This window comes from Rhinatrema bivittatum, chromosome 11 (genome assembly GCF_901001135.1).
Source record: "Rhinatrema bivittatum chromosome 11, aRhiBiv1.1, whole genome shotgun sequence".
NCBI classification, from domain to species: domain Eukaryota; kingdom Metazoa; phylum Chordata; class Amphibia; order Gymnophiona; family Rhinatrematidae; genus Rhinatrema; species Rhinatrema bivittatum.
In genome coordinates, this window is record NC_042625.1 from 62,914,621 (window position 1) to 62,942,177 (window position 27,557).

The following is a 27,557-nucleotide window of genomic DNA, read 5'->3' on the forward strand; positions in this document are numbered from 1 at the left end:
GTGCAATCTCGGAGAGTAACATCACGAAACACGGGGGCGTTCTTGTGTCAGAGGAGAGCATCTATCTGCATAGCTAAAGAGAGGGTAGCATAAAACCTTCTAAAACCAAAAGTAATTAAAATGAAAAATATAAATACGCAGCACGAAATCCGTTTTACATTTATAAATAAAATTAATAATATCCTCGCGTTCTGGTGCATATTTCATACTTTGCATTCTAATGAGAAGGAGGAAGGGAGAGGCTTTCTTCTGTATGTCTTTGTCTGATAAAACGGACTATGCATCTCTCTGGCTGAGCTTGATTTCCTTTCACAGTCAGCTGGAAAGATTTCTCGGAGCCTTTTGTATGCTGCTAGCACAGGTTTGAACAAAGAACAGCGTTAGAGTCTCCTAGACTAAACCTATTTAAATAAGATGATTTGTAATTTACAGTATTTGGTAAAATACTACTACTAGCTTACAGCGCAGGATAGCGTCATTAACCTGTAATTGTTCTGTAGTTATGTCAGTGTACAGTAATCAGATTCAGCTACAAGTAGTAGAAACAATTCCTTGGTTGGGGAGGGAAGGCATTCCTAGCTATTGCATATCAGTGACAACTACTAGACAAACTCAAGATGCATGCATACAGGGTTCCATCAGGAGCCACGTCCTTGGTACCCAACTGAGGACTGTGGTTGCATAGTAAATGTCGGCAGAAAAAGACAGAAGTGGCCCATCCAGACTGCCAAACAAGGTTTTTAGGGCTGTAGTTGCCGCTTTGTGCAGTGGCCCTCCCCTCCATGCTTTCTGTTTAGGGTTGTAACTGCTGCTCCATGTCTTTCTTGGAAACACAGTGCAATAGTATGCATGTTGATTCACAGTGTGGCAGCTGGGTTTGGTTCTGCTGAATTATACCTAACACATTTCCAGGTACAGTTCTACAGGCCAAAGACAATTATCTTATTAGTTTCTGTGAACCAGGATGGACTATTATAAAATGGTGATGCAGGTACCGGCAGCTCAGTTGTCAGTCCATGCCTTGGTGTGGAGTATGCTACACCATTAACGTGGGCTGCAATGCCAGTGTGGAACCAGGGCTGGTGCTGCAACATCAGGTGCAAGTGCACCACCAGCAGCAAAGTGGAGCACCGCCACATGGGTGTAAGGCAGTGCAGTGCCTTACACCCTTAAGTACAGACTCATCACTGTTACTCGGTGCCCTCTGGTGTGTGGACAGAAGGTATCAAGAGCTAGTGCACTGCAGTCACCAATTCTCCAAGATGTCATTGACCTTTCAGATAAGAATGTGCCCCTATTTACTTAGGAGCCAGCCTTTTGGGGTGGATCCCAGGACTGAAGCATTGGGATACCTCTCCCAGAGGGAGGGGACAGGCCTTTTTGTATCCCCTCCCATGTAGGCTTACACTTTGGATCCTCTTTACTAGTAAACTTCCAGGGCACAAACCATTGCAAGTACTTTTCTTTTGCAGGGGTTATGCCAACTTGATGGCAAAGCCTTTGATTGGTATAGCTCAGAGCAGCTGTTTACAGGCCTCTTATGGGGAGCTGGGGGGAGGGAGAGGAGCAGCGAGGGTTTACTAGACCGCTTTCGCTGGAGTCCTGAGACCTAGTTGCCATGGTGTCAATGGGTGTTCAACTGCTCAGCCACCAGCGACCTGTTCTATCGCCAACAGAATACTGCGGTGAAGGGGGGTTGGCATACATCGGCAACTGTGTCCCACTCTCCCATGGAGAATAGGGAATTCCGGGATCAGGGCTTTGTTGCCTAGAGCCTGATAGTACCTCTGTGTAGATCACACACATATGCTGTCAACATGGTTAAAGTTGAGATCTTCACCTCCTTCGGGATATCAGAGTTATAGCTATTGGCTTCTGAAAAGCAACCTTAGTAGGTGTTCCTTCTCGGTGCCTTGTTTTTCTACTCGGGGAAGGGATTGTTTTCATTCTCCCTTCTCTGGGTGGCTGCTTTCTTCATCAGCTATTCTTTCTATCCCACTGGATCCAGGAGTCCATTGGGGAGGGAATACTCACGCCACCAATTTGCACTACCAGGCATTTGAGATACCTTGTGGCATGAGGGGAGCTGTCCCGAACTCTGGCTTCCTCCAGTATTGGCACTGGATTCCCTCTTGTGGGAATCCACTCACCAGCAACATGTAAGGATTTCTCCCAAGTGAGGGAAGTGTCTTTTCTGATACCTGCTGGGAAAAACACGCATGTTTTCACTTTGCACTGCACCTGCTAATCAGTGTCATGTTTGGGTATTATTCTAACTATTGAGGGGATGGTTCCATCCCCTTTGCATCCCAAATGACCCATACTGTCCAGATACCTGAGTTATGCCGATATTCTCTGGCACAGCTTACTCTATCCATACTTCATGGGCTAGGGAATCTCAAACAAGAGGCCCTGCACCCAAACTGCAGTTGCTTGGAGGTTGCCATCTCCTCTTTCAGGTGTAACTCTGACAGTGTGTGCATTCATTGGTTGATGAGGCATGCAGATGTTTTTTTCCACTTCATATAAAAACATATAGAAACATTACGGCAGAAAAAGACCATAAAGCCCATCCAGTCTGCCCGTTCATCCAATTAATTTAGCATTATAATTCTCATCACTTCCTGAGAGATCTCCTGTATTTATCCTGTGCTTTCTTGAGTTCCACTCCTGTTTTTGTCAACATCACTTCCATTGGGAAGCTGTTCCATGCATCCACCACCCTCTCCATAAAGAAATATTTCCTAAGATTACTCCTGAGTCTATCCCCTTTCAACCTCATTGCATGATTCTCTTGTTCTAGAGCCTCCTTTCCATTGAAAAAAGCTCACCTACTGTGCATTGATACCTCTGAGGTATTTAGATGTCTCTATCATATCTCCCTATTTTGTCTTTCCTTCAGGGTATACATGTTTAGATCTTTAAGTCTATCCCCATATGCTTTAGAACAAAGACCACTGACCATTTTAGTAGCCACCCTCTGGACCGACTCCATCCTGTTTATATCCTTTTGAAGGTGTGGTCTCCAGAATTGTACTCAGTATTCCAAGTGATTTCTCACCAGGGACCTATACAGGGGCAATATCACCTCCCTTTTTCTGCTGACCATTGCTTTCCCTATGCAGCCAAGCATCTTTCTGGTTTTTACTATCACTTTATCCACCTGTTTGGCCACCTTAACCACATCAGATACAATTACCTCTAAATCCCCTCTTCCTTTGAACTTAGAAGGATTTCATCTCCAATACTGTACCTTTCCCTTGGGGTTTTGCATCCTATATTTTGCATTTTTTTTTTAGTGTTAAATCTTAGCTGCTTAAACCTTAGACCATTCCTCGAACTTCACTAGATCCCTCCATATGTTTTCCATACCTTCCTGGCTGTACACCCTGTTACAATTTTGTATCATCAGCAAAAAGAGAAATCTTTTCCTTCTGTTATGTCGCTCACAAAAATGCTGAAAAGAACCAGTCCAAGGACCAAATCCCTGAGGCACACCACTAGTAACACCCCCTCATCAGAGAAAATTCCATTTACCACCATCCTTTGCCACCTCCCACTTAGCCAGTTTCTAATCCAGTCAGTCAGTCACACTAGGATCCATACCAAGGACACACAATTTATTTAGAACTCTTCTGTGTGGAACTGTATCAAAGGCCTTGCTGAAATCCAAGTCTAGCACTCTCCCTTAACCCCTCTCTGGTCACCCAGTCATAGAAGTTGATTGGCTTCATCTGACAAGATTTACCTCTGGTAAAACAATGCTGCCTCAGATCTTACAATCCATTGGATTCTAAAACTTGCACTATCCTCTGTTTTAGCAGCAATTCCATTGGTTTGTTCACCTCAGGGTTCAGGCTAACTGGTTTGTAATTCCCACCCTTTCCTTACTTCCACCTTTATGAATAGAATCCACATCTGCCCTTTTCCAGTCCTCTGGAACTATTCCAGGCTCTAAAGAAGCATTGAAAAGGTCAGCCAGTGGAGATGGCAGCACATCTCTTAGTTCCCTTGGGTACCCTTGGATATATCCCATCTGGCTCCATCGCCTTAAGTGCAGTTATCTTCTCACAAACACACTGTAGTAGTTATAGGGCATAGCAACTGTCAAAACTTTGTTTTGACAGGTAGCCATGCCCACTTCTTTGTCAAGCCCTACCCACTGACTCTCCTCTCAACCAACCAGTGCTCACTTCCTGATCAAGTCCAGCCCCTTTTTCCTGCCCTGGTCACACTCCTTTGTTGACATCTGCCATAACCCTGCTCCTGGGTAGTTACTATGGAAACTACCACACAGCCCCTCCCCCCCTGCTTTTCACCATCCAGAGGCCAGAAACAGTACTTTTATTTTAATTGGTATATTTACTTTTTTTACTTTTTTGGTTTAAACATGAGCATAAGCAAACTTGTGAAAGTAAAGGGGGGAGTATTCTTTGGTACTTGAAAGACTAAATATGTCTGGACATGCCTTTCACAAGAAGTGTAGAAAAGGAGGAAAAAAATTGCAGTTTTTGTTGGGTAATAATAATTAGAAGAATAAAAGTTCTTAGAATATTTTGATGTAGCAATGCCCACATGAACCTTCTGCTTTTCGCCATCCAGAGGCCAGAAGCAGTATTGCACCTCCAATCATAAACCAATCCCTCCTCCTTCCTTCATGTTTGTTTAATTATTTCTTTTATTTTTTGTTTTAAACATGAACATAAGCAAACTTGTGAAAATAAAGTGAGGTATGTGAAGTTACAGCACATTTTAGCCAAGGTTTTTAGAAAACAGAGATGTACAAGAAGTTGTTAAAAAAAAAAAAAAATGTAGGGAAACCAAGATTTCTCAGCCCTTCTTTTTTCCAAACATACATAAAATGTTTCTTTTTTTAAGAAATGAAACAGTGCTGTTTCATACAATAAGTAAGACTGCAAAACACTTCCAAATATTTTTATTTAAGGGCGATGGCATTACTATGTTATAACCTTTTAACTTTTTTCTTTGTCTCTCTGGATTGTGTCATAAAGGCGATATTGAGTACCAACTTGTCAGGCTGTATTGTGACCAGGGAACAATAACTGACATGCAACAAAACCAGAGACATGCTGAAAGAAAAGTGTTTCAACAGTTTTAAAGGTCTTGCCTCTAGCTAAAACCGCGATAGCTCAGACGGCAAGAGCATTAGATTTCCACCATTATTAACATGCATAGAGAGTAAATTTGGACAATTCAAGACTACAAAGTGATTATCCTAGACAGGCCAAAAATACCTTTTTTTCTTATGGTATTGGAATGGATAGGAATGGGGCCACCAAGTCTGAATATCTTCAGAGTGAGTGTGGTGGGGCAAGGCAGTTAGTGTAGCTGGGTTCCAAAAAGGTTTGGATAAGTTCTTGGAGGAGAAGTCCATTAACTGCTATTAATCAAGTTGACTTAGGGAATAGCCATTGCTTTTAATCGCATCAGTAGCATGGGATCTTCTTAGTGCTTGGGTAATTGCTAGGTTCTTGTGGACTGGTTTGGCCTCTGTTGGAAACAGGATGCTGGGCTTGATGGACCCTTGGTCTGACCCAGCATGGCAATTTCTTATGTTCTTATGAGATGCCACTGGTGCAGAAATTGTTCAACACCCAAGAAATGAGTGATAATAAAGCAGAACGAGAAATACCTGTGTCTCGAGCGTTTCATAAGCGTATTGGTGTTGGTAAGATATAAGATGGAGATATTGGAGCTTTACAACAAGGTAGTAAATATGGTTATGGATCTGATCAAGTCTGTCAAAAACGCAGAAGACTCCCAGGCTGCTCTAAGCCAACTAGTTAGGCCCAACGGTAATAAAGATCAAATGAGGCTGCATAATCTGTAAAAGAGAGCACACCTCCTATTTTAAAAAAACTCAGTGATGATCTTGTATATTTTTGCAGAAATGAAAACTGTTGTAGGTGTTTGAAGCGACCCGAGATGTATTTTGAAATAACATTGATACTATGTATAGAATTCCTTAAGCAGTTTTTGTTTTTTCTAATCTGTGTGTGTGTGTGTGTGTGTGTGTGCGTGCATTTTTAAACTATTCATAATAAAGAATGCTATAAACACATTTAATAAAATCTATGGGCTGCATGCTTCCTGCTTTTTTTTTTTTTTGTAAAAGATGTGAATAGAAGAGAAATTAGACTTTTTGTTGACCCCTCTGTTACTAAAGATAAAAGAATGCACGCTGACAGATGGAAAAATAGATTAATATTCTCTGGGCATTTCTTTATAAAGAATGTGTATTTTATGCGACAAGCAATAAACGTAATTTAATTCTCAGATGTAATTACAAAATATTATAATTTGACTCTTTGTCTTACACACATCAGTTTGTTGCAAAAAATGTGAATAGAAAGCGAATCACAGCTTCCAATTCTTTTTTTCCGAGGACAGAAATTCTTGCATCTCTTTTTTCAGAAATAAAATGTATTTGAGATAACAAACACTACCATGTAATCTGTTTAGTTTAGAAACTAACTGTAATAAAGTATAATATAAACACATTTATAATAAAAATACTACTTTCAATATGAAAATAATTATAAATCCTAATTTTAGCTTAATATAGGCTATTTCTGCACAGAAATAGGCAGTGAATTCATGGAAGTTTCCCAATGGAGGAGATGGAAGCAAAACATGCATCAGAATTCAAGGAAGGATGGGATAATCACAGGTTATCCTTAGCAGTGGGGACATGAGCTAAAGCCAGAGGTCAAGGAGCAATACTGCAGCAGAAGGTGAAAGTGGGCAGAAAAGATGAAAATTGTGGTTTTATGTGCCATCATATTCTCTGTCACTCTGGGTAAAAAAAATTTAAACGTGATTTTTATATGCACTTAAAGGCACTATGTGTATTTTTAATATGAATTTAATTACTTTTAAATTCCTTGTCGTCTTGACATTTTTTCATGGTTATATATGAAAACACAGGATTTCATGTTTAAATTTAACAAGAGTACAATCCTAGTGTTTATAACATTCAATGAGAAAACCTAAACATAACTAGGAAAAACTTATGCTAAGGAAATTGTGATGGAGCATGTAGGAACCTCTTATTCTCTTTTTTTGTTTATTGCTCTGTGATAGACTCCCCCACCCTCTCCCAGGCCAGTGCCCTCTCTCTATCTCTCTAATAGAATCAGAGAGAAAAGCACGAAACACAGACTGAGATTTCAGATTCCTCTATTCATGAATAATAATCAGCTGGGGTAATTCGCTGTAAATGAGGATCCAAATTGGCTAATAAAGAAAACAATAAGGCCAGCTTCACCCCCAAAGAGGCAGCAGCCGAGAGATGTAGAGTGAAGAAGAGTGAGAATCAACAAACATAGACAACAGCATCTGTGCGCCCCATGTGATCAGAATCAGCAAAATCTGAAAACTAGCAGGGCTCAAAAATAAATGAAATAAGATGAATGTGCACAAAGAAGAAGACCCCCCCCCCCCAAGACTTTAGAAGATGGGTGTAGCCATTTGTGCAGAGATGCAGTAACTGCCCAATGGCACCACCATGAATAGAAGCACCGCGAGCAAGAGCAGATACAGCATAAGATTGCTGCTTGCCCCTAGACTATGCATAACACCAAGTTCCAATGACAGTGCGCACAATGATCAGTGAGACGTGCCTATGGTGCTTCCATCCTCAACAGTTGATACGCTTCCTGCAAAGTGGAGGAAAGTAGATAACAAACTGATAACTTTTGATGATCACTAGTCTGGTTCCTTTCTAGCTGGGAAACATGTGGCAAGCTTTTATAGGGAGAGATGGAAAGATTTGTGCATGATGATACCTGTAGCATGGTTAGTTTGATTGAAGGAAGGCAACAATTAGTCTAACGAATTCAAATTAAATCCTCAAACTACAGGTTTGGACAATTATTTTTTTATGGTGATTGAAGGAAGATGAGAAATCTTATGGAATGTGAACTAAGTATGCTGCCCAAATTTCTCTTTGTGTGTGCAAAGATAGGTAGAGATGTAGAAGTCTTTGTTATTCTTTTTGGTGGGGAGATTAAGGCTTAGGCACGAGCATAGTTTAAACTTTCCCAAAGTTTGTAAAGTAAGCATTAGGCATTGTGTTTGGTGTAAAGTGGGACTTTTAAACGTGGACATTCATGGACTTCCTCTTGTTTTGTTGAGAGAGCAGTCTTGTGACCCTCCTCTCCATGGGGATACAATACAAATTTTAGAGGTTTCCCTTGATGGGATAGTTTGAGAGACATGGATGCATTTTCTGTGTTTCATCTTTAGTGGAAGGTGGAAGAAATAGGTGTGAACACTCTATGACCTTCCTTATAGAAGAATTGCAAAGTAGCACACCCTGCTCTCATCAGTGTGGGAGGAAGGTCTGGCATGGATAGCAATAGGTTGTAAATCTGCCTTGAGGCATTCAATTTAGACAAAAATTACATTTTATTAAAAATATAGGAAGAAATAGTCACACTTACTGTGAGATCACAAGGACTTGGGGAAAACCAAAATGCCCCATGCTATTTCATGCAGGGGGCTTGATTTTAATGCGTCTTGTCTTTATTATTTATATATTGGTAATATATTATTCTTTATACCTGTTCTTTATTTTGAATAGGTTTAGAATTTAATTTACAATTTAGAGTAAATTACATGTTACATTTTATACTTTAAGGGTTATTTATTTGTTACTTGGATTTAATGCCTCCTTTTTGAATATGAAATTATTTTAATTGGTTTAATAATATATATTTATTTTCAATATCTCCATTTTATATTTGTCTGTGATGTTTTTTTTATTGTGAATGAATTTAGTAGATAACTTCTTGATGGCAGGAAAAAAGGTTTAGGCTTGAACACAGCCTGATTGTATGTGGGGGCAAGGTTAGGCAGGGATAGAATATTAATGTTTTGGTGGAAAGAAACAAAACTAGGCATAGACACAGTCTGTGACATTTTTCTTGGCATGTATGAAATAAAGTATCTGTAAATCTTTGGCCTTCCCCTTGAGAAGGTTTGTTCATGGACAGTCTGGCACTCTTTGCTGTTTTCGACATGGTTAGGTTAGCCTTTCTCTGAATCGCATCGGTCCTGTCAGAGGGAAATTTTATAACCCTCTGCAGAGCAGTAAAGCCCACATGTAGGATGTACACACAGACTTTGATGAGATTTTTGGATTGACAGAACATAAGTGATATTAAATAAAGTGAACTTAGTGTATAAGTTTGTTTTGAAAATCCTTTCTTAATTGGTTGGGTGCGCATAGAATTATCCATATGCAAAGTTATACCTGCTTTTTAAAATATTAAATTATGCACATTAGTCATGTCCATCTCCAGTTTCCAACCTCCAGAATGCCTGTTCCCAGCATGCGTAACAGTGCATGTGAAACTCTTGTGTGCACTGGATACCCCTTCCCCTACCCCTCTCCTGGTTCATTTTCAGATGCGCCACTTATATGAAGGAAACAGAGTTCCATACATGTAAGTCACTTTGAAAATCAGGTCCTCAATGTCATTTAAAAAGTATGGCTTCTAGAACTAAACACAGTACTGAAGGTGGAATCTCACTAGTGACCTATTCAAGGACGATATTACCCTTTTTTTTCCTGTTGATATCTCTATTTGTGAAACCAAGAGTACAGTTAACGTTCACAGTTACTTTATTGCACCGGTTGACTACTTTTACTCTTCTTTTTTCCCTGTTTAAACATTTTCCAGTTCTTGTCCATCTCAATGATATGTAGCTAATGAATTTATGCATGCTTTTCATTTTCATGCTAAAATGATACAAAGCTTGCAACACAAACCTTGGAAAAAGAGGATTAATATATTCATAAGGTACTCACTAGAGCAGGGGTCCCCAAACTCGACACCTAAGAGCCACAACTCAGTTGAGTTTTCAGGATTTCCACAATGAATATGGATGCATGCAAATAGATCTCTTGCATATTCATTGAGGAAATCTCTGAAAACCTGACTGGGCTGTGGCCCTCAAGACTCAAGTTGGGGACTCCTGTGCTATAAGAAAAAAGGGAAAGGAAGGATATGAAAGAAACATTCAACTATCTGAAAGGCTTCAATAAATTACGGAAAGTGACCTTTTCCCTAGGAAAAGGGACACGGGGTTATGATATGAAGTTTGAAGGAGAAAAGTTCAAAGGAAACCTGAGAAAATAGTTCTTTACTGAGAAGATGGTAGATGATTTATAGGTAGGAGACACTTTCACATAAATTAAAAAAAAAAAAAAAAATTAGCCTTTTAACTGAAACACAGGATTGCCCCAGGCCTTATCAAGAGTTTAATCATCCCCTTGTAGGTCACTACCAGATAAATAGTGAATACACTAATAAATTTAAAGGACTTAAATTGTACACATCCTTACTTCCATAGGAACCTAAACTTAACTAGGAACTGAACAAAATTAAGGTGAAGATAGCAGTCCAGTAGCAAGGGGGGACTTTCAGTCTTTTGCATCAAGTGTCACATGTATGATTCTTTACCTGTTGGTGAGAGGTTGTATGTGTGCACCCGGTGCAAAGAGCTCCTGTCTCTCAGAAATTGAGTCCAATCTCTGGAGGCTAGAGTAGCAGAACAAGAGGAGCTGGGGCAGACAGAGAGGTATATAGATGAGACCTTCAGGGGCATAGTAGCCAAGTCCCAACTCCATCTGGAAACCCTGGTGCTGCCTATGAGGACAAAGGTCTCCTGGTTGGAGAGCTTAAACCTGGTGTGGCAGGAAATGATCCCATAGCATAGGTGATGCATTGTCCTCTCACACTGAGGATGTGTCTCCCAGGGTTACTGCCCAGGATGGAAGGGTTAGGTCGGCCATCATAGTTGGTGATTCAATTATTAGGAACATAGATAGCTGGGTGGCTGGTGGGCGTGAGGATCGCCTGGTAACATGCCTACCTGGTGCGAAGATGGCGGACTTCACGCATCACCTAGATAGGATTTTAGACAGTACTGGGGAGGAGCCAGCTGTCATGGTACATGTGGGCACCAACGACATAGGAAAATGTGGGAGGGAGGTTCTGGAAGCCAAATTTAGGCTCTTAAGTAGAAAGCTTAAATCCAGAACCTCCAGGGAATCATTCTCTGAAATGCTCCCTGTTCCACGTGCAGGTCCCCAGAGGCAGGTAGAGCTCTGGAGTCTCAATGCTGGATGAGACGATGGTGCAAGGAAGAGGGATTCAGTTTTGTAAGGAACTGGGAACCTTTTGGGGAAGGAGGAGTCTTTTCCGAAGGGATGGGCTCCACCTTAACCAGGGTGGAACCAGGCTGCTGGCACTAACCTTTAAAAAGGAGATAGAGCAGCTTTTAAACTAGAACAAAGGGGAAAGCTGACAGTCACTCAGTAGCCTATGGTTCAGAGGGCGGTATCTTCAAAGGATACTAATGAAGCATTAGAGTTAGGGCATCCCAACAGAGAGGTTCCAATAATAAGAAAAGATTCCAAATTATCCCTGACAACCGAAAAGTAGAATGTTAATACAAACAAAAAACACACTTTGAAATGTTTGTATGCTAATGCCAGAATTCTAAAAAGTAAAATGGGAGAGTTAGAGTGTATAGAAGTGAATAATAACATAGACTAAATTGGCATCTCAGAGACATGGTGGAAGGAGGATAGCCAATGGGATAGTGCTATACCAGGGTACAAATTATATCACAATGATAGAGAGGAGCAACTTGGTGGCGGGGTGGTGCTTTAGGTCCGGGGTGGCATAGAGTCCAACAGGATAAAGATCCTGCAAGAGACTAAATGCACAATCAAATGTTTATGGGTAGAAATCCCTTGTGTGTTGGGGAAGAGTATAGCGATAGGAGTATACTACCATCCACCTGGCTAAAATGATGAGATGGACAATGAAATACTAAGAGAAATTAGAGAAGTTAACCAAATTGGTTGTGCAGTATTGACTGGGTAAATGTTACATCAGAATATGCTAGAGAGATAAAGTTACTGGATAGAATAAATGACAGTTTTATAGAACAATTGGTTCAGGAACCGATAAGAGAGGGAGCAATTTTAGATCTAGTTCTCAGTGGAGACCAAGATCTGGTGAGAAATATAACTGTGGTGGGGCCGCTTGGCAATGGTGATCATAACATGATCAAATTTGAATTAATGACAGGAAGGGGGACAGAAAGTAATTCCATGGCTCTAGCACTAAACTTTCAAAAGGGAAACTTTGACAAAATGAGGAAAATAGTTAAAAAAAAAACAACCTGAAAGGTGCAGCTACAAAGGTAAAGAGTGTACAACAGGTGTGGACATTGTTTAAAAATGCCATCTTAGAAGCAGAGTCCAGATGTATTCCATGCATCAAGAAAGGTGGAAGGAAGGCCAAACGATTGCCAGCATAGTTAAAAAGTGAGATGAAAGACACTATTTTATCCAAAAGATCTTCATTCAAAAATTGGAAGAAGGATCCATCAGAGGAAAATAGGATAAAGCATAAGCACCGGCAAGTTAAATGCAAGACATTGATAAGACAGGCTAAGAGAGAATTTGAAAGGAAGTTGGTTGCAGAGGCGAAAAATCATAATAAAAACCTTTTTTAAAAATATCCAAAGCAGAAAGCCTGCAAGGGAGTGTGTTGGACCGTTAGATAATTGAGGGATTAAAGGGGCACTTAGGGAAGATAAAGCTATTCCGGAAAGACTAAACTAATTCTTTGCTTCGGTGTATTCTGAAGAGGATGTTGGGGAGATACCCATTCCGGAGGCAGTTTTCAAGGGTGATGATTCATATGAACTGAACCAAATTATGGTGAACCTGGAATATGTAGTAGACGAGATTGTCAAACTGAAGCACAGTAAATCACCCGGACTGGATGGTATACACCCCAGGGTTCTGAAAGAACTCAAAAATGAAATTTCAGAACTATTAGTAAAAATTTGTAACCTATTATTAAAATGGACCATTGTACCTGAAGACTGGAGGGTAACCTGATATTTAAAAAGGGCTCCAGGGGAGATCTGGGAAACTATAGACCGGTAAACCTGACTTCAGTACCAGGAAAACTCATGAAAACTGTTATAAAGAATAAAATCACAGAACATTTAGATAGAAATGGTTTGATGGAACACAACCAGCATGGGTTTACATAAGGGAAGCCTTGCCTCACAAATCTCCAACATTTTTATGAAGGGGTGAATAAACATGTGGACAAGGGTGAACCGGAAAATGTGGTGTATTTGGATTTTTAGAAGGTGTTTGACAAAGTCCCTCATGAGAGGCTTCTAAGAAAACTAAAAAGTCATGGGATAGGAAGCGTTGTCCTTTTGTGGATTGCATACTGGTTAAAACAGAGAGTGGGATTAAACGGTCTGTTTTCACAGTGGTAAAAGGTAAACAGTGGAGTGCCTCAGGGATCTATACTAGGACCGCTGCTTTTAATATATTTATAAATGATCTGGAAAGGGGCACAACGAGTGAGGTGCTTAAATTTGTGGATGACACAAAACTATGCAGAGTAGTTAGATCTCAAGCAGATTGTGATAAATTGCAGGAGGACCTTGAAGGATTGGAAGATTAGGCATCCAAATGGAAGATGAAATTTAATGTGGACAAGTGCAAGGTGATGTATATAGGGAAAAATAACCCTTGCTGTGGTTACACGATGTTAGGTTCTATCTTACGAACCACCCAGGAAAGAGATCTAGACATCTTAGTGGATAATACATTGAAATTGTCAGCTCAGTGTGCGGTAGCAGTCAAAAAAGCAAACAGAATGTTAGGAATTATTAGGAAGGGAATGGTGAATAAAATAGTGGATGTTATAATGCCTTTGTATATCTCCATGATGAGGCCACACCTTGAATGCTGTGTTCAGTTCTGGTCATCGTATCTCAAAAGAAATATAGTTGCACTGGAGAAAGTACAGAGAAGGGTGACCAAAATGATAAAGGGGATGGAACAACTCCCCTAGAAGGAAAGGCTAAAGAGGTTAGGGCTGTTCAGCTTGGAGAAGAGATGGCTGAGGGCGGATATGATAGAGGACTACAAAATCATGAAAGGACTTGAATGAGTAAATGTGAATCAGTTATTTACTCTTTCGGATAATACAAGGACTAGGGGACAATCCTTGAAGTTAGCAAGTAGCTCATTTAAAACAAATTGAAGAAAATTCTTTTTCACTCAATGCATAATTAAACTCTGGAATTCATTGCCAGAGGATGTGGTTACAGCAGTTAGTGTAACTGGGTTTAAAAACGGTTTGGATGAGTTCCTAGAGCAGAAGTCCATAAACTGCTATTAATCAATAAGGATTTGTAGCTTGGGATCTGTTCATTTAATGTTTGGGTACTTGCTAGGTACTTGTGACTTGGTTGGACACAGGATACTGGGCTTGATGGACCCTTGGTCTGACCCAGAATGGAATATCTTATGTTCTTATGATTTGAATAACCTACTAGCAAAAGTGGTAGAAACTAGTACTGTGAGAGAATTCAAGCCTGTTTGAGACAGATAGGAAAGGTCATTTGCAAAGGAGCTCCGCATGTAAATGTAACATACTATAGTAGAAGTTTTCAAAAACCCATTTCCATGTTTAAAGTGCCCTTGTGAAGGTAAAACTTATTGACACTTCAATGGCATATTTTGTAGCAATTTTCAGAAGCATGTAAGTACTTTGGAGATCCCTGTCCGTAGAGACTAGTGGTAGGAACAGGGTTGGGAGGTTGCAGTATTGCAAAAAAATCATCTTTCCCTCTCTTGAGAGCAGATAAATAGAAAGCAAAGATCAGAAAAAAGAAAACATGACCTAGCACTATAACAGGCCATGGGTTGGAATTGTCAACTTTCAACTCCTCCAGAATCAAGCAACTCAGTGCCTACAAAACTGGTGGTGACTGAGTACTGTCCAGCAAGGTAATAAGGAAAAAAAGGGGGCAGATGAAGGAAACACAACTTAATGATACCGCAGACCATGGGATAGATAGGGTGGAACCAGTAACCTACAACCCAGAAACCAACCAGTTTGTTACCAGCGGGTTGGTTAGTGGCTGAGTACCATCCAGCAAGGTCATGGGAGCCCAGGCATCTGGAAATTTGTGCAGCAGCTTCATTCATTCTGATAGCTCTTTATTGTACAACTCTGTAAAACATGAGGCTGAGCGTTGGATTAAATATGGGAAATTGTATGCTCTGGATGATAGAGAATCAATGGAGGAGGAGAAATATGTGCTGTGAGTGCTCAGGTTTCTTTTACTGGCAGCTGGGTTATATCCTTAGCAGTGTAGACTGGAAGTAAACTGGGCTGATTGGATGGGTCAGTTGGTCCTTATCTGCTGGCATCTGCCACGTTAACCTAATCAGTGACCTTCATTTTGGTGTCTGGGGAAGAGAAGTTTAGATGCAGTTTGTGACCTTCCTCTTGAAAGTTAAACAAATCCCCTTACCATGTCTTCATCTCACAAAGGCCCCACATCTCCTCTTTGTGCCTGCACTCTGTTTCCCCCCATGTCCCCAGGCTAACGCCGCTTGATCTGCTCTGAAAACGACAGATGGAACGAGGGGAAATGGTCAACAGTTTGAGAAATCTGCAGATTTCTCTCATGGCAGAATGCCCAGGCTGGAGATGTGCTATTGGCACACAGACACTGGGTAAATCAATATGTAAGGAAGTTCATTCTATTCTTTCGCCGTTTAAACAAACACAGCTTCCTTCCATTACAACAGGGTTCATCAGTTAAGTATGGACCAAAAGAAAACGTGCTAATTTTGATTTATCTAATGTGTTTATCACAGTTCTAATGCACTGTGCAGCTGCAGCACCTCCATTGTATGTGTGCAGCCACCTCTTTGGTGGAAGAATCTGGCTGCAAGTTTGACGCATCCAGCAGCATGACTGCTTCCAGGGAAAGAGAGAAAAAGGATTAATGCTAGAATAAAACTGGCTAAATTGAACCATGGGGCAGTAAAATGTCTTGTAGAAAACCATCAAGAGGAATTTCTCTAATTCATGATTCCTTGCTCTGCGCTCCATCACACATCCTACCCATCTTGATATATATATTTTTTTTGTTGTTAATACAATAAAGTAGCATTGCCGACAGTGATTTTCTTTCATTTCTATTTTCTTGCTTCCCAGCAAACTGCTTTAATCGAAGCTGGTCACCGTGAACGTTGTGGAATCCCTTTTGTTTAGAATTATTGGGCGATAGTCGTGTTATCCTCCAGAAGGACTGAGAATGTTTGTGCCTGATGTTCCAGGCACTGTAGTAGGTAACTTTGAATGGAGTGCAGTCGGTACTGGTAAAGGAAACCTTTAGAGGGAGGTGTAACCGCTCTCTCTGCCTGTGCATGACTTTAACCAAGTCAGTTTTTACCTCCCTGTGCTTCAGTTTACCCACGGTAATGGGATAATAACATTCCTGCTCCCACTGGAGCACCCTTTATGTTCTCTTCTCCATTATACAGCTTTACATGACTTTATGACTCCATTACCAAACCTTACAGTTGTTTAATAATTTTAACCATAAAAACGATTCTCATCTTCCTTCTGCTGCCTTCTCTAACTCGCACACTTTTGCCTTCTCGTCTTTTTTTTTTTTTTTTTTTTTAAAGACATTCTCATGGTCTGTCCTCTTCCCTACGAACCCCAGTCCTTTTACTCTGCTGCCTTCTTCCTCTTTTGTATTTCTTATTATTACTTTCACCACTGCTTGCTCCCAACCCTCCAACTTCCTCCTTAAACCCATTTCTCCATCCCATTTCGACATCCCTGCTCCCTCTTCTGCCCTCTTCATACTCCATTGCTTTAATTCTTTGTCAGTACCTCCTAATAGGACATGGTCCTCTTCAGTCCTTATAAAACCAGCTCTGCTGTTTATTTCTTTTTCTTGTAGCTGCTGTTGTATCTCCGGGCTCCCTTTCCTATGTGCTTAAGTTTCCATTGTTTTGGACCAGCCTGAGGACCAGGGTGTCGGGTTTTCTGCTTCCTAGGCCGGTCCGACCAGAGCACACTGCAGAGATGGCATTCACAGCCCTTGGTGGGGAGGGCTGGTGGGTGGGGAGAGGGCATAATTCTGAATGAAGACTCATGCCACCGTGGCCCAAGAGAAGCAGGCTCTGTTTAAGCTGGAAGCTCAAAGGAATAGGAGGAAAATGCTCGGCCAAAAAAGTAAAGTTTTCAGAGATTTTCCAAACATTGTTTTACCGGCCTGCTCTATTTTAGATTTTTCCCTTGGGCATTTCAGTGAGACCGGCCCTTTTGTTGTTGTTGGTTTTTTTTTTTAATGCTCTCTACTTGGCTAAACACTGTGGGATTTCTTCCATTCTCAACTTTGCAAATGTTATTAGCTCCCTTCAATGTCATGGATCTTCCTGGAGATGTCCTGGAAATCCTCAGTGCTAATAATGAGTAATACTAATCGCAGTAATAGAGAGAGGGCATGCATGGAGTCGCAAATGAAATGGAGTGAATAATAGCTCCTTAATTCACTCTTCTCATAAAGAACTGATGCTTTTACAATGCAGACATGCAGTCTTAGAAGAGCGAGGTGAGCACCGGCTGATGTGAGAGGAATGCTTTGGTGGGGACACAGCAAAGAGGAAGAGGCAAGCGGGGAACCACCAAAGAACTCCCTCGCTCGGACCACCATACGCATGACCCTGCCATGTGCTGGCCAGCTTTCTCCCTTTCATGGTTTAGCAGACGACGGCCCGGGACATGTGGTGATGTAAGAGAAAGGAGAATGCAACCAAAAAAAAAAAATGGAGATTTGGGTGGGTCCTCCTTCCTCATCACCCCAGCTCCACAAGCCAGGTAAGCGAGAGGAGGGGAGAAATGCACAGGGAGGAGCAGCAGGCGGGCGGGAGACAGTTCAACATTCCATGCTCACAAAAGCTGTGTTTAGTTGTTTTGCAGTTAATTACCCGGTGCCTGAATTTGATGAGTGGAACTTTTCCCATTACAGTAAACAACAGATGTGTGAGAAGAAAGGGGGGGGGGAGGAGGGAGAGAGAAGCTCCATCCTGATAGCAGGCTGCTTTTCCACTTTTAGCAACATGTCCCAGGGTTGCTGGCATGTTTACCAACAAACAAGAGTGTGCTGTTGCCCTGATGCTAAATATTGAACTCCAGACGGAGCGTGCGGTACATGTCAGCTCCCCCTCGCAATACAAAGCAGTTCTGTTGGGGAATCCATCAGTGGGAGAGAGAAGGGAGTTTGTTTTGCATGAAATATCTCTATAACAGTAAGAGCCATACAGCATGCAAACAGTTGACGGATGCTGGAGGGAACAGGTGGTCTGAAAGTAATGGGTCCCAGGTATGTGGATCTCCTGAAGCAAGAGCTCAGGATCAGTGTTGTCTCAGGATTAGAGAGCGGGTACAAGAGACAGACATAGACCACCTAGGTCAGGGACCCGAGTCTCGTATTTCAGCATCTTGGCATGATTGTTTTGATCTGAGGGTTGGAGCCCAGGGTGTATAGGCCTTCTAGGAGACTTGGCGCTCCTAGGGAGATGTATCTGGCTCCTAGAAATATACTGACCTTCCAGTATAGGAGCCCTAGTACCAGGGATCTCCTTCTCAACACTCCAGAGTCCAGAGCTGAGATCTTTACACATTTTAGAAATTCCTTCCAACATGGAGAGTAGGGCTCAAAAAACTTTCAAAATATGGAATTCCCATCCTATGGGTATATGTACAAATAAATATTTAAACAAAATGCATACATGAATATACAGAATGAAAGGCACAATGTGGTAATAGGACCTTGGCTAGCTGATTTCAGTGTGATTACTGGACGCTCTTTTGCTTCCCTTCTATCTTTGTTCATCACACCCTACCGTTTTCCGCCTTCTCCTTTTATTGCGTTCCCAGATCCAAAATTCTTTGCAATGGTTTCTCTTCCGAGGAGCTGCATACAGAAATCAGGAGCATAATCTAGTGCAGCTAGTGAGGAAAAGACGGCTTCTGGACTCTGTGAGATCAGGATCCTAGGCATGGGGCAGCTGTCTCGAACATGCTGTATGTGGTAAAGAGAGAGCCTGAAATGCTTCTTGCTGGGTAATGCCGAAAGAATATCAGCATGACCTGCATAGCGGGAGAGCAGTGCTTGCTGTGTGCTTTCCAGTCTCGCCCTTAGATTGCATGTGCTGTTTCACTTCTTGTTTCCAGTGGCAGCTTGATTGATGCCTTGGTCTTTTCATGCTAGTCTAGGCCGGCATTTGCCATTTCTAGGATGATAAATTATGGAGGAACCCTAAATTTAGGGCACTGTGTATTTCCTCCTCCCTCCCCAACAGCTGTATTGTACTGTATGTGACCAAAAACCCGAGGTTCAGTTTAACAGCCGAGAATGATTAGGAGCTGCAGCGAAAAATGTCAAATTGAGACTGTCTGCAGTGAAAAGCATCCAAGTCTTTATACTGAAACTAGGCTCGGGAAGGTTTCTGTCTGAAGTATTGCTACCTGAATTTTCTTGTTTTTATTTCTGTTTTAAAGTTTTTTTATTCTTTAGGAAGTGGAAAGCAGTGTTTCCTCTAATTTTTGACAAGCTATGTGTGCAAAAATGTTTTTGGTGTAACTTTTTATAATCTTGAATTCAAATTTGTGGATTATGAGCCAAGTGTGCTTGAGCAAATATAATGCAAATACTATTGGGGTTTTGAAAGTGTTAAGTAATTGTTTTAATGAAAATAATTGTACATAGGAAGGATAATTTTCAAACAACTGCATGCGATGGCATATATGGCCATGTCTAGTTTTACGCTACATGCAAATACAGACAATGCATTGAAACCACTTATAGCAATTTATTAAATACACATACTTTTGCTATCTACTTTGAAAATATATGTGCATATATTTTGTGCATGAACGTAATGTAAGACTTTCTCACGTAAGTTTCGATTTAGTAAGTCAGCCAATTTTAAAACATGTTTGCGTCAAAGAAACGTAACCAGTTTGCCAACTATAACGAATGCTAATGTATCATGTTGATATGTTTCTCAGTTTCTGTATCTCTAATTCCTAGTTATAACCTCCTCGGTCTTCGTTCCTCTTCGTTAACTGACTAGTTTTTTAGTTAATCCATCTCCGTTTGACGTAACCTATCTCGTTCGATGTAAACCTTCGTTTGATGTAAACCGATGCGATATGACTTGTGCCATGAACGTTGGTATAAAAAAAGAACTTAAATAAATAAATTAGTCAACCAGCTTGCCCAGTCCTTCTACAGGTTATGGAGACCCTCCTGGTTCTTCAGCCTGAGCTTCCCTCACTTTACCCAGACCTCCCACCCAGTCAGCACTATACAATAAACTCATTTTAACATCACTTATACCAGATAATTAGCAGGTGTAAAAATACACATGGAAAAGCTATGCATGCACGCATCTTTTAGAATAGCAACTTGTGCATGCAAGTGTTGGACCTGCTCTGCAATGCCCCTTATGTATATATGTGTGTGCAAAAGTGAAATATACAACATGGAGTACACGTGTTTTATAAACTGTGCACATAGAGGCTACTTACACGCATATGCTAATTTTTACTCATGTACTGTTTTGAAAATTCACCTTTAAATTATTTCAGCATATCATTTGTTTTAACTAAAGAGAAGACATCAAATAAAATTAATTTGATGTCTTTTTTTTTATAGCTCAGCATAATTATATAGAAAAGAGATATATGCTCTTATGCCATTTTATATGCACGCTGTTTTGGAGTGTGTGCAGGGTTCACGACCTGTGTGTGAATGCACATGCACACAGCTTAGGAGAACAGTGGTGGAAAGTTTAGTAAATCTAAGAATCCATTTCAATTTTAGCAAATCCCTCCTCTTCTGTCACTCATAAAAGAAAGAAGATAAGTAAACAATCTAGTATTCATAACTTTCAGACATCAAGGCAAATTTTGAAAACTGATACTAAAGCATTTCTCTTCTAGAAGTAGACTTCCTTTGCCATTGAAAGAGGTGCACAGGAACAAGGTCCAAAATCTGTGACTGTAATTTGTATAGAAATGGGTATAGTAGGCATATTTTAATGCTATGGAGATCCTGCAGAAATTCTGGTCGTTCTGCTGTGGTCCACGGACTTTGCTCTTTTCCCTGCATCGCTACCACCAACAAAATGTAAATGCAGTATCTGATTGGAAATAGAGTACAGTAGATAATACACACACATTGCCAGGGTGTTTGTGGTTCTGCTCATGAGCTCTCTTGTACGTTCCTTTTGAGGTAGACTGGTGGAGGGAGGGGGATTCACTTAAAGGAAGAAGCACTTGTTCAGTTTTGCAATATGTGTTTCCTTTCACCTCCAATGGTCACCAGCAATTCACCAACTGGCTCAAAATGGATTAAAAGCTGTCCATAAGTGCAGCTTTCTGCAGAAGATTGGATGGAGATTTTCCTCCACAACCCATCCCAAGAAAGGCATAGCTTAGACTGTTGACATGCCCAAGCTTCTCCTGCATGCTTCACTAAGACTGCATCACATTTCCATTCTAACCTTCGTTTTTTCTCCCTCCCCCTCAGTCAGTGAGGAAAAGTAGTAAACACTGTACATTCTCCCTGTCTGTACTTCTATGAGCCATTGCACCTCGAAGATGGCTGCATGCATGCTCCTGAAACGCTCGGGCTATAAGACCGTAGCGCTCCAGAACCTGGAAGCATAATATGACAGTCTCTGTTCCACCAGAACGTCAATTATAAAGACATGGCAGTAAGATTCCTGTGTTCAGCCACAACAGGTGCCATCCTAGTAAAAATAAATAATCATAATAAACCAGCGCGTGAAACCTAATTTGAAAATAAAAATACCTATTCCTACTTTTTCTTTTGCATAATGAATCTGATTTCTCAAGTGTTTTCTCCCATTCAGTGACTATGGGGAAAACCCCCTGATAAATCAGGGACAACGTCTTTCTTTCCAATATGGGGTTTTTGCAATATTTTATTTTCAGTTTGGCTCTCGTTCCTCTTCATGCATTTGGTGCAATGTAGTCTAGTTGCCTGTGCAAATCCCCCCCCCCCCCCCCATCACTGCAGCTACTGTATATTCCCCTTCTGAAGTGTCCAATTTAACTTTTTTTTTTTTGTTTGGGGGGGGGGGAGGGTTGTACAATGAAAAAAAAAGCATCTACAGCACTAAAATGCTGAGATGTGAAGAGATGCACTTTTACAAAGGGCCATACAAGTAGAATTGCAAGGCTGGGTGGGGTTGGTAGGAGCAGGTTCAGATTGCTAGAATTGGATGCGGTCAGGCCGTTGCACGTGCTCTTTACAATAGGACCTGAGAGCCTGCGTCTCTGCCTGCCTACCTTTGGAGAGGCTTGTCCTGCTCATGCATTAGATAAAGGAGCTGCTGGCAGACAGGATAGCTGAGGGCAATGCGTTGAGTTAGTTAGAATTCAGCCGCCGGATCCTTCCCTTTTCTCCGATGACTGAGCGTGATTGACACTTACAAATTACCCAGCCGAAAGTGTCGAGTCTCTGACCCCTGAGTAACATCTTCGGCAAGCCTCAGATTTGCCAGCATTTTGTCATCTAATTACTACAAATCCCTAGAAAATTCACTGGCTGGTGAATTTTTAATACAGGGCAATTTCAATGTAATGCATAGCCCAGATGGGCCCTTTCCTTTCTCTCTTTTTACTTAACCTTTTTCCTTGTCATTCTCATCCTCCCTTTCTGGTTCTTGCCTCGCTCTCTCTCTCTCCTTTATCTTCACCTCCTCTTTAATTTTCTCACTGTGGTGTAGCTCCCTTTTCCTCCTGTCTTTTCCTTTCCTCTCCTCCTCATTTTTTCCATTCCATATTGTTTCTCTTGTCACCACCTCTCAGTCATAATTTTCTCTTTCTTGCCTTCTTCTCTTCTTCCTGATATTCGCTCTCGCACTTCCCTTTTCTACTCATTTTCTTTATAGAATTCTCCTCTTCATTTTGTAGTCAACATCTGTCCTGCAGGCCTGGACCTGCCCAGAAATGTGCCAGCAGCTTGTTTATCCTACATTTGCCTTTAGTTTTGGAAGTGCCGCGATTGTAGATTGCCTTGTGATCCTGTAGAAGAAAGGAACTGTATGATTTGGAGTTCTTATATCAAGAGGAGACATAATGCCAGGGGTCTGTCGTTGTTTTGGGCGCCAGGGAGGAAGACGCCTGTCCATCAAATGTACAGTAGGATATCTGTGGAGCAGTTAATGATGAGTTTGAGCCCAGGTCCCCTTCTCGCCAAGAGTTTCTGCAGTTATCTTCTACGATATGGCAAAAAAAGAGGTTTACATTTTACATTTTCGGTCAAGATTATACCAAATGTTAAGATATGGGTTTGCAAATAGAAATAGTTAACATTTTTTAGCACAGCATCAGTGTGCCAGAGACCTGCACAGGGTAATTCACTTGATACAAATATTCCTTCCCCTATTAGCTTAAAAGTTAAATTGTAGATTTTTAAAGAGGCCGAGTGCCAAAGGTGATAGAAAGTTACAAACTGGGGTCTTCAGGTTGACCAATTTTATACTCTTAACCAGTAGCCTACACTCCCAGCCCATGTCACGTGGTGCTTACTAATGAGAGCAGGCAAATGGGCTATTCAAGTGCTAGAGGTTAATTGGGAGCTGCTCAATACAGGTCAACAGATTTTGTTCATGCATCTAAAAAGTCAGACATATAATAGCAAAATATTTGGACATTGGTTAAGTGTGTATTCAATTAGAATTAGCTTGTACACCAAGGGGCATACAGGTGTCAGATTGTGTGTCTGCTCTGAAACAGAGTTTCACAGGTAGGAATATGGGTTGAGATTAGGCAGAGAAATTGCAAGCACTTTGATATTGCTGGAGGTCTGAACGAGCCTGTGCTAGGTTTATCAGCACTGGTTTCTAATTGGTGGAATGTTACCATAACTTTTTTTATTTTAACATATCCATTTTTTTTCTTAAATTCTACAGGTTGGCCTCTTGAGTATTTCTGGATGGTGACCCCTTTGCTGTTAAAGCAATGAGCAGCATGGTTTTGTCGTCTGATTCTAGGAACTTTGCAAAAGAGAATCTTGTCAGGATCCAAAAGATGATGGCCCATGCCAGGAATTCGGATTCTGGTCTATTACATATCACACCCGTTAGTCTTCAAAAGTACGGGACAGCCATCCTTGAGAAAGAAAGAGAGAATGTCAGACATTTTAAATTTTGAAGCCATAATTGTTTTTTTTATTATCAAAGTGTTACATGTTTCTTTATATATAAAACTGAGACCGATTTTAAAAGAGCAGATCACAGAGGGCTGATGACTTCACGCAGCTGAGCTCGCAACATTCAGTACAAACAGGCACGTGCCATAATCCATTAGATTGTGCGTTACTGGGAGCCATCTGATCACTCTAAAAATGTTATTCCCTGAAGGATATCTTGAAAACCAAATACGGAGCAGCCTCCAAGACTTATCTGTGCTTCTAGCTGAAGAAGCCAAGGACTGTACCAGTGTACTTTGATCAACAGGAGTTGGGCAAGGATTCTTGATGTGCTTAGAGTGAGCCCTGAGAGGGTAGGGACCTGAAAGAAACTATGCTGGTCCTACAAGGACTGTCCCTTCACAGCATCTCTTCCCATCTGGAGTCTTCAACACATCCTGGCTACAGTGTCTAAAAGAATTGCAGATTCACGGAGTTTCAGCAGGGATGCAGAATAGCTGTAAGAGGCAAGAACTGGCATTTCCACTCTTCACTCCCATTAGGGACTAGAGGATGTAATATTCCTCTGCAGTGCTGAAACAAGGAAGTGAAAGTTGGAGCTGCAATCATGGCTTGCCTGTTTCTAGTCTACAGCAGACTTCTCTGGACTTAAAAGTCGGGAGATAGGGAGCAAGGCCTAAAGGAGGAGTTTGCGTACAGATAGAAACTGGAAGCTATTCAAATAGTCATGCCAAGTACCAACAGTGCAGCCAATAGCCAGTAACAGGAGAGACAGAGACAAAGCTGTACATCCAGTCCCCCGGACAAACCAGTGTTAAACATAGAGATGGTGGACTATGTCAGAGTTCTACAGGCAGTCACAGATAATTTCATTTTGAAGGATGGGTGAAAAAAGGGGGAGATAAAATATCAGAATAATAAAAATCTGCTGATAACATGTCACAAGCCTAAATAATTCAGTTTATCTTCACACTAGAGACGTTATCACCATTTTGTTCTCAACTAGACATGTCATCACCTTAGCCTCAGAGTTTCTCTGCCACAGAACAGCTGACACTTGGTGTTAAAACACGTTCACATCCAATCCCAAGCAAGACAGTCTTGATAAATAAACATATGGGCATTTGCATGCCTATCTGGCATAGCTAACGATGTGCATAAAAATAATGCACTCATTTACTGTTGTTCAACAGTCAATCGAACACCTTACATATCCATTACTGGATGGTGTTGGTCCGAATTGAGCTGCATTGGCAGTTGCATGGAGTCCCAGTGGTGGAATAACAGGGGCTGCTGTAAATAATGATTAAAGTACATTACCAAACTTATGTGTGGAGCTCTAGTACAGGAATAGCAAGGGATACTACAGGTTTTGATTAAAGTAATTTAATATAACTGTATAAAGCTTGGACTAGAACAGCAGGTGTGTTCCCGATTAGGATTGGGGTGCATTGGCAGAGCTGTGTGTTTCAGTACTGGAACGGCAGAGGCGGCTGCTCAGAATTGAGGTGCACAGGCAGGGCTGTTTTTCAGACTCCATCCTGGAACAGCAGGATGTGTTTGCGTTCAGGATTTGGGGTGCATCAGCCAAGTAGTGTGCAGGTCTCAGTACTGAAGTAGAGGTGTCCTAAATCAGGACTGCGGTGCATTGGAAGAACTGTTTGGGTCTCAGTACTGGAACACCAGGGAATGGTCTGGTTCAGGATTTGGATGCATTGGCAGAGCTGTGCAGGGGTCTCAGTACTGGAATACAGGGCGCTGCTGCAGGTCAGGATTCACAAGCATTGATGGAGCTGTTTAAATTTAATTATACATCTTCAATACCTGCCCTTGCTTGTGCCTGATTCTAGCCATATCTTCCCTCTGCCTTGCACTATAAAAAAAAACCCCAAAAAAAACCTCTCAGCACAAAAGTTATAAAATGGAATTTGAAAAAGCAAGCTGAATTTGTTGAGTGTGTCTGTACAAACCGGAGATGTCGCCAGCAGAGCAGGTTCCAGAGAGCACAGAACACACTGAATGTGAAATGCGTGAAGTCCCTCCAGAGCTCACAAGCTGGAAGGTTTAATTTTCACCCTGGAGACAGCCTGTCGGATGGTGAGGGTATTTTTTGTAAATGATAATTTCTCAGTTTGTAGTTAAAAATCATCCAGGCTTGTCCAGATATGAGGGGCAGGGAATTATGCAGTGAGAGAGAGAGAGAAACTGAGATAATTTTTATGGGTCACGTTTTCACTTGTCACAGCGCTGCAGGAGGAAGAGCAGACAAAGACGGTGAAGTTTGATGAGAGCAAGAACGATGAACATGAAACTTGCTGGATCTGTACGTGACCTCTACCTGTGAAGGAACTCTGGCCAGAGTGTGTCGAATTTACTAGCCTCAGTTAACAGCTTATGGTACTGTGGCAGAACATGGTGATGTGTGTCAGACATTATATAACACAGTAACTTGGTAAAAGATGTCTACCTAGTTGTCTTCCTCTCTAATTTTCTACAGTTTGGGGTAGATGTGCATAGAAATTCCCATACTTAAACTGACACCAGCTCTCCCCATGTGTTTGGGGTTTTTTTTAACCTGATCTTGCAACCTTCCTGCCAATGCCCTTCATCTGTGTTCCAAGCATATTTAAATTCCATCCCAGTACTGGTGTCCACCACCTCTGCTGGTAGGGTATTCCAGGCCTTGATGTCTTCCTCTTTGGTTCTTATGAGTCCCATACTTAATCCATTACCCAGGCCCTCTCCCATTTCTTACCACCAAGTTTGGTAATAAGCCACCCAGTCACCAAAACTAGTAAGGTAGCAGGTAAGGCTTGACGTCTGTTTCTTAGTCACAGCTGTTATATAATGTCTGATGTTATTTCCATTCAAGTGTTTTCCAAGGCATCAATGTGTTAACATCTGAATAGTCTGTGGGAGCCCAGTTTAAATATTCTGGCATATACAATTTAGCCTTTCATTCGATTGGGGTAGATAACAGTTTCTCACAGACAGTGCCCCAAAATAAATATCCAGCCTGAACAGAATTTGGGGTGGGGTGGAGAGGGCTACCTAAATGATATGCATCTACATTAAAATATGGAGGACTACCCCAAATTAAAGGTGGAGCAGGCGAGGTATCAGCTTGATCATCCTATAGCTAATGCTATATATCGTTTTTCATTTACCCCTGGAGTTTCAATGAGTGTTGTTCCTTTTTTGATTTTTGTTGCTGAGTAAAATGCACATTTAACATTGTGCAGTTCTAAATCCATAACCATAGTGAGAAAGCACAGGCAGCTACTTCCCTGCAATGAAGACTGGCATTTGTTTGTTTACACAAATCTGCTATTGATCTTTGCCTTGTCTCCTGCTGATTCAAGTTACTGGGATGCTGGAAGACTGTTCCCAACCTCGACCATTGTTTCGACCTGGCC

General features: G+C 41.3%; 1 protein-coding gene across 4 annotated transcripts in view; it reads left to right on the forward strand.

The window, feature by feature from the left end:
- The window catches only part of RBM19 (RNA binding motif protein 19), a 223,749-nt gene extending 197,598 nt beyond the window's left edge, over positions 1–26,151 (forward strand). For 2 of the 4 annotated variants that reach the window (XM_029619798.1, XM_029619797.1), the window contains exon 26: positions 23,903–26,151. The gene's annotated coding sequence lies outside the window, so the exon portion shown is untranslated. Of the gene's footprint in view, positions 1–6,601; positions 6,624–17,479; positions 17,503–23,902 lie in introns of those variants that run through there. The other 2 variants (XM_029619799.1, XM_029619800.1) reach the window with 2 other exon arrangements.
- Positions 26,152–27,557: the final 1,406 nt, after the last annotated feature.